The 7954-nt window shown below is 36.9% G+C and overlaps 2 long non-coding RNA genes across 2 annotated transcripts; both read left to right on the top strand.

Annotated features, from left to right (window-relative positions):
- Nucleotides 1-581: 581 nt before the first annotated feature.
- Nucleotides 582-2671, top strand: LOC119335482. The gene is made up of 3 exons (XR_005161890.1): nt 582-1169; nt 2234-2316; nt 2587-2671. It is a non-coding gene; the product is annotated as an uncharacterized LOC119335482 (long non-coding RNA).
- A 950-nt stretch (nt 2672-3621) lies between these two features.
- LOC119336036 lies at nt 3622-4264 on the top strand. The gene is made up of 3 exons (XR_005162174.1): nt 3622-3783; nt 3894-4062; nt 4163-4264. It is a non-coding gene; the product is annotated as an uncharacterized LOC119336036 (long non-coding RNA).
- Nucleotides 4265-7954: the final 3690 nt, after the last annotated feature.

The raw sequence follows: 7954 nt of genomic DNA on the forward strand, positions 1-7954 counted from the left end.
TTTTTTCTTTGTGACCTATATATACTCGCCTTCAGTGACAGTCTTGCTGATCTTATGCAATCAACATTCTCTCCGCTTACTTGTTAGATAGCATTGCTTTGATGATTTAATCTGATAAAGATGATACACTAGGATGTAGGTGTGCACAGAAAATTTCCGGTTAGTTTGCACATGACTGGATCCTCTCCGTGCAAAAACTGCAGTCTTCCCTTACCGCCCAATGCAAGTTCCCGGTCTAATTCCGGATTATTATTGTAGCTTTTAGATGAAGTGCATCCATCGAGTATAGCACCTAATTTACGATGAAGTGCATCCATCAAGCAAATTGTTTGACTGTTAATACAGAGCAAACATATCAGAATAGGTGATTTTCGAGTCTATTGGAAATTGCTCCAATTAATTTGATCAATCTGTTTTTTTTCCAGTTGGTTAAATCAAATAAGTTTAGGTTTTCCCAAAAAAGCATTTCTTACTTTTTGTGATACAGTGAGGAATTTATGTTGATTTGAATAGAAAATTTGTCCTTCAAGAGCAATGAACAATCAAACAATTTTGAATTGAGCTAAACTGTTACAATAGAAAAAAATGTATCTCTTATTCTTATTATTAGCTAACATCCTTATGTTATGGGACGAGGGAGTAGTTTATAAGGTTCTGTTTATAAACTTTCTGTACTCAGTTTATAATGTTTCTCTTATTCTATTATTAGCTAACATCTTTATAAATCAGAGATTCTGTGTATCATCACAGTTATAAGCACATACCAAATTTAGCTACATCTTAGACTTATCTTCATACAAATTATATCCTTTTGACTTCAGTTACTTATGTATTGTCGAAATCTGGTCATTTGTATTCTTCTCAGAAACTGCATAATGGCACCTTGCCGTTCTTTTCAGTTCGTCTCCTTATGATCCCCGCTTCAATCTTTCTACTTGATCTACATTTTTTCCCATCAGTTTAATTTCTTGATTTTGATTCAGATATTCAATAGTTGCTGGTGCGGGCAATGGACATTCATACATTCCTATATTTTTCTGTAATCTGTTCTGTATTTCATTTAATTTGTATCTTACTTTTTCCTGTATATATATGATGCCTAGGAGAAGTGCACTGTACGATGCATATCGGAGAAAAAGGCCCACTACAAGTTCTCCTGCTACTAAAAGGTTATATCCTCCATTTTGACGTTGTTGGTTATGGCAGATTGCACTACACATAAGAATGAGCTAAATAAGTTAATTATCATTCTCTAAAAGAGTTAGTGCTAGCTAAATCATAATTAACTTACAGTAGCGCGGTGGCATGGATGAAGGCGAAGAGAGTACATAAATGGGAAATTATGTAGATTTTGTTTTCGGCTTCCAATATTATGTATACGGTTTCTTTTCCTCCATCTAATTTATGAATATATACTGTGTAGTATGTACAAGCAAGGAGATGAACAGAGAAATCAGTTAGTGTACAACATCACATCATACTTTTTCAGTGAATTAACTTTAGGTTCCACAACTGTTTCCTCTTGAATATTTGTTCAATTTCCATTTTACTTTCCAGTATAAACTGTAGTAAATGAGTATTATCCTACAAATTATATGTATGAAGAAGTATTTACAAAGTTCTCCTCTGCGTAGAATTGAAAATATCAGGGCATTGTTATCGTTTATCCTGTTGTGCATTGAGTGCAATTTTGTGTTACTGAACAAGTAAAGTTGAAATTCTAATTTGTGGAGAAATGTTTGTTGTATAGTACTTAAAACTCAATGCAAATCTGATTTGAGTAAATAGACCTAAAAAAGGAGGAACAAGTTTAAGGTGTTCCTAAATTTATTCAGTTATGCTTTTGTGCTCCGTTATTGTTAGTGTAACTACTCGTTACAGAACATTTCATTTTCTTTTTTAAAATGACATTTTTCTTATCTTATTCTTGGGCACCCAGTTGATGAGAGAACTGTATATGCTTTGCTCTTTTTCAGTTTGTGCATAACTGTTCAGTGCGCTATTGTGCACTAACAAAATTCAGTGTAAGTGTGACTAAGTAAGTAAAGTTAAAAAGGAATATGAAATTTGAAAACAAAATAAATAACTTTATTTTTTATAATTTGTAAAAAAGTGTTTGTTATAGTGTTATCTATCAAATAAATTGGTGCAAATCCGATTGAATTAATGGATTGTAGCTTGGCAAACTTTTACAGAAAATGAACTAACAAGGCTACTCTGAATTCCTTTGCAGAAGTTAGAGCTGCAAATTCAATGTTCAGGGAAGCCAAGATCGGTTGATATGAAACTGTATCTCCTGTTCAAGATACTGTCATGGTAAGCTGAGGTATAACCTAACATGTAGGTAACGTGATTTTATAATTTTGATGTGCTGAGAGATTTTGGTGGAGAACTGGAGATTGGTTGTTTTGGGGCATGTGGTTCGTGATTTGGGAATTTTGAAAGGATTTGTAATAGTTGTTGATTTCTTCTCATTGATGTTTGGCTCTTCTGATACCTGGCACTCATCTTAGAATGATGATTTACGAGGGAAATGTCAGGCTAGAAAGTTTCACAATATTCTCTTTCTTTACTTTAACTTGGTAGGCAACGGTGGAAAGATGCAGAGGACACATCCTGAATTGGTGTTCTTTGCAATGCCCTGGTGACCGGCGCCAGCAACACGCTACGGCCCGCTGGTTGCACTAAACGGCAGCGTGAACCATCTGGTACAGGACTTCAAACTCTATTCTCATTGAAGCTTCTATCAAAAAGTTTAGAAAAGCTTTTCATGCACTAGCTCATCGATTGCCACTTTGAATTTGTTATTTGTAGGTTAAGGGTTAGTTTCACCTACTGTCTGATTAACATGAATGCCTTTACCATGGATTATAGTAATCTACTACTTTAGTCATTGTTTTAGATTTTGCCTTCACGATTAATTATATGGATGATGCTTAGCTGTAGCCATTTTGCCTGTCATAGTTCAAGATTTTAAATTTTTGATTCATGTCTGCCGCACAGAGGGGATGAAATGAGTTCTGCATGTCTTCTCTTTTTGTAAAGTGTCTACCTGAGTTCTTTACATGGTGCGTTGGTTTCGTTGCAAAATAAAAATATATGTGCATATCGTGGATCTTGTCATGTCAACCAAAAACAACTTCTTCTTAAAAGATACATTTGTTCAGCTTGATTCGAATAGGTTTCTTTCTTTTCATATGCTTGCCTCAAACTACAATTTACAAAGATCATTTTTAACGTTCATTTACTTTTCATTCACTTACTAAATATGCTTCAAAGCTAAAGATGATAGCAGCAGAACTAAATCCGTCTATAAAGCACTCTATCACCACGGCTTTCATTCAGAAATCTATAAACATGGTTCTTCGATCAATACATTTATAGCCTTGTTCACGATTGTTTCTTGCCATATCAAATGCTTATATTAACCCTGTAATTTACTGATGCATAAAAAATAATACTTAACTACAAGTTTTATCTGCCTGACACGATTATCTCCAGAACATAGACCATATATGTTTACTCTCGTTGAATCTCTAACAACCATATTGTCATACTTAGGTGCTCAATTAATCATGTTATCCCGATAAGTCTTGATCACCAGTTTAGGAGTAGCGGCGCAGAAGACGACGACATGGCAGAGGATGGATTAGATTGTCCCTATCAGTGCGGCAGCAACTGGGTTGTGTGCGCAGCCGGCGTCGAGGAGGAAGAACCGCTGCTCACGACCTCGCACTACGACATCGCATCTTCTACTATCGCACCTGTGGAGTCCTAGATCTGGTCCGTCAGCCTCTCTCCCTCCAAGCTCCCAAGATAATGATGCATTAATCTCGTCCTGATCTTGCTATTTATGTATATCCATCTCTCATTTGTGTTCCTTCTATTTGCAGGGATCGTCGGAAGCAAGTGTACATCTAGGGATTTATTTGATTTGAAATGTATTATGTTAGCTTAGCCTACTCTGTTGATGTTGGTATGTCAGGCTTTTATATTTCAGAAAGATGGTCATTGCAAATGGCAATGTCGACATGGAGGAAGGAACCCTTGAAATCGGGATGGGTATGCATTTTCTTTTTAATCTCCATATGAGTATCTTCACATCAGTGATAATCTGGTGAAGATAAATGCACAGCTTCTAACTGTCCTCTTGGTATTGCAGAGTACAGGACAGTTTCTTGACTTGCTGCTCCTCTTGTGATTCTTGATAAAGTGAATTTTCAGGCATTACTTCCAAGTCACAACCTGCATATTTTAGAAATTTTTTGGATAAATATTTGAATATGGTGCTTTTCTAAGGAGGCATACAATTTATCTTTTGTGGAATGAGTATTGATTTGCTGATACCCGTAGTTAGCATACAGAAGAGGCTGCTTGGCTGCCAAAAGAATTTTATTATCTTATAAAAAGTTCCTATATTGGGATTTTGGAATAAAGTGCTTCATTGGAAGTCCGTAAGCAAAAGTTTGGTACTGCTTCATTGGATTTCAGTGAGGTTATGATATAGTGCCAGACTGCCAGCCTTAGTACTACTTGTTTCATGAATGCTTCTACATATTTCTAGGCCGTGCATTTCTATGTTTGATTACTGTATTTTTTATTTAGTCATTGTTTTAGATTTTGCCTTCATGATTAATTATATGGATGATGCTTAGCTGTAGCCATTATGCCTATCATAGTTCAAGATTTTAAATTTTTGATTCATGTCTGCCGCACAGAGGGGATGAAATGAGTTCTGCATGTCTTCTCTTTTTGTAAAGTGTCTACCTGAGTTCTTTACATGGTGCGTTGGTTTCGTTGCAAAATAAAAATATATGTGCATATCGTGGATCTTGTCATGTCAACCAAAAACAACTTCTTCTTAAAAGATACATTTGTTTCAGCTTGATTCGAATAGGTTTCTTTCTTTTCATATGCTTGCCTCAAACTACAATTTGGCTGATACCCGTAGTTAGCATACAGAAGAGGCTGCTTGGCTGTCAAAAGCATTTTATTATCTTACAAAAAGTTCCTATATTGGGATTTTGGAATAAAGTGCTTCATTGGAAGTCCGTAAGCAAAAGTTTGGTACTACTTTATTGGATTTCAGTGAGGTTATGATATAGTGCCAGACTGCCAGCCTTAGTACTACTTGTTTCATGAATGCTTCTACATATTTCTAGGCCGTGCATTTCTATGTTTGATTACTGTATTTTGTCTCAAACCCTGCTTTACTTGTATCATTTGTGTTGTATGTCATGGAACCGGAACTAGCATTTTGGACAACCATTGGACAATATTGTATATTCCGACTTCAATTGCATGAGAGTACTGAACTTGGCATTGAGAGTCATCCCATGGAACTGAAGTTAGCATTTATCTCTGAAACCAGAACATATAGTTCACTACTGAAGTAGCTACCAAAATTTTGCAAGGCGTTGGACCTTTTTCACATATGTTGTTGATCGTTTCTTCTTTATCGGTGTACGTTTGGCTGATTCCGGTGAGATGTGGCTCGAGCGGATGTCGTTGATGTGACAAAGAGAAGATCCTCTCTTTGAGCCCTCTCCCTCTCGTTTTGCCTCTCATGCTTCCTGTTTCTCTATTCTCAAGGGAGTTTCGCTGGTTCTTTTGTAGGTTTGTGTTATTATCTGTTTCGTTTAAATGACCAAAGGTGTATGGGAATTTCTATGGAATGTCACTCAAGGAGGGTCAGACATAGCTCAAAGTTGAGTGATATCCTCATGGCCAACAAGGATTGATCCTAATTCAAGATTGAAAGTTTTGCTTTCGTGCGAGTGTCATATATATATATGTATTATTTCTTGGGCATTGAAAGTTAAGGAAAACACTTGTTTGATTGGTTCACCGCAGCTTGCCATTCGTTGAGATTTGTTACTTCTGTTAGAAAGCTTCAGTCTGAGTCTGCGCCATAATTCCTAACAATTCAATGAAGGTCTGGCTTTGTTTTATCCTTTTCTATCGCTTCATATTCAATGAATTCCAAGATGTATTAGATAACTATTATTAGATAACTATTATTTGGTCTATGAAATGAGATGAAGTTTGTCCCTAGAATATATAATGGACTGAAAACAAAACCCAGGATGTGGCAATTCAAACACCCAAAAGAAATTACTTGCATACCTTGTTGAGATGATCTTTTTAAAGTTCCTGCGTTTATCTTTGGTATCTTTAGTATCTTCAGCCACAATACGACCTGCAGGAAGACCACAGGTGGAGTGTGCTTGGACGGCAGCTTGGCCGCCAGCTGCATGCCCTTCTAGGCGGCCAGGCAGAGATTCTTTGCCTCGGCAAACGCCTTGGCCTAGAGCCATGCCAGGTCGTCGTCGCCGAGGATGGACGCCAGCAACGACATCGATCTCTGTGATACCGACGAAGTTGGTTGTGGGGCGGGACCATGGCGGGGTGGCGTGAGGCCATGGTGGGGAGAGGACATGGGCACGAGGCTGTGGATACCGAGCTCCTTCTTTTACAGTAATCGAATTTTGAGTTTGCAATGATTGTTCATGCCTAATTGGCAATATATATTCACAACAAATTATTTTTGTTGTCAGACAAAGGGCATCACGGATGGCACCAGCAGAAAGGTGAGCGCCGGTGGAGATAAGCGAGAAAAGGAGTAGCACAAGGCGGTAGGCATCCTTGAAGAGGATGAGTGGGCCCGCTGCTGGGGGATGGTCCTAGGGATTTTTGAATCAATGAGAGCAGTGTCGGCCCAGGTATCTTCTTCCATCTCTGGATCCTAAACTATATATCTCTCTAATCTGCATTGACACGCAGTAGTGCCGGGTACAAGTGTGTGGCTGCTCCAGTGCGATGAACAGTGCGATGAAGTTAACAGCTCTTTATCCTTATTCCTCTTATTCATTGTGTATTTCCCCGTTTTATACATGTAACAATGATGAATGATGATGAACTTAGACTTGGTGTAAGGAGAGTCATTCTGTTTCCTTGAACAAAACAGCCTTCTATCCTTATATTTATCCTAAAAGCTTTCAGGCGATACTCACACCATATGATTCGTTGAAGCATAGAAGTATTTTTTTCACATCTGTTACAATCCAATATTTGTTAGTTAATCATATTCTTTATATTCGCAAGTAGTATAAAGTTGCCCCAAAATTGGTAATATGATTTTGGATTATACATTATATGCCGACAAGGAGATTAATGCTGCCCAATAAACTAGCAGTATGAAATAACCCTGCATATATTTGTTGATTTTTAATTTTAGCCTTTCAATCCAACTAAAAAATTTATTTGTACAATATTTACTGACTTTTACCTCTTGTTTTGTAGGCTATCTAGAATGATTGCATGTATTAATGAAGTAGTCCACGTTAGGTGGATTGGCTCAGAATGGAGGAGCATGATTGTATTAAGCATTTAAGCTCTATGCAATTTAGAATGTCAATGTCTTGGGGCTCCCTTGCAATATTTCAGAGAACTATATTTTTTCAGACATTTTATATTGCCTCACGATGTTTGGGGGCTCTGATTAGGTATTGTTTCTCTATATATCTATCCATCTCTCTATTTTAGTTGCTAATAGAATAATGAACAATTTATAGGACTAATCTTATAGACTTGTTTTCTCCTCAATCCGACTGTGTATACCAAATTAGGCTTTCCCTTCGGTCGGTTTATGTCAGACTTCACACTACAACACACATTTCCTTTTGAGTCTCATGTGAGTTACTTTTGAATCGATACACCAAATCAGGCGTTACACCGCTCAAACAAACTAGAAGAAAATCATCAATGGATTTATCACAATATTATAAAAATACAAATAAATGTATACACAATTTTTTAACAATAAATGTTATCAAAGATTGATGTATTTACCTCTCCCAAGATAGTAACATGTTCTAGAAGATGTGTTTTGTTGCAGTAGTACCTAAATGGTGAATTGCATGTTCTAGAATATAGGCTTTTGCATATTGCAAGC

This window comes from Triticum dicoccoides, chromosome 7B, assembly GCF_002162155.2.
Source record: "Triticum dicoccoides isolate Atlit2015 ecotype Zavitan chromosome 7B, WEW_v2.0, whole genome shotgun sequence".
NCBI classification, from domain to species: Eukaryota; Viridiplantae; Streptophyta; class Magnoliopsida; order Poales; family Poaceae; genus Triticum; species Triticum dicoccoides.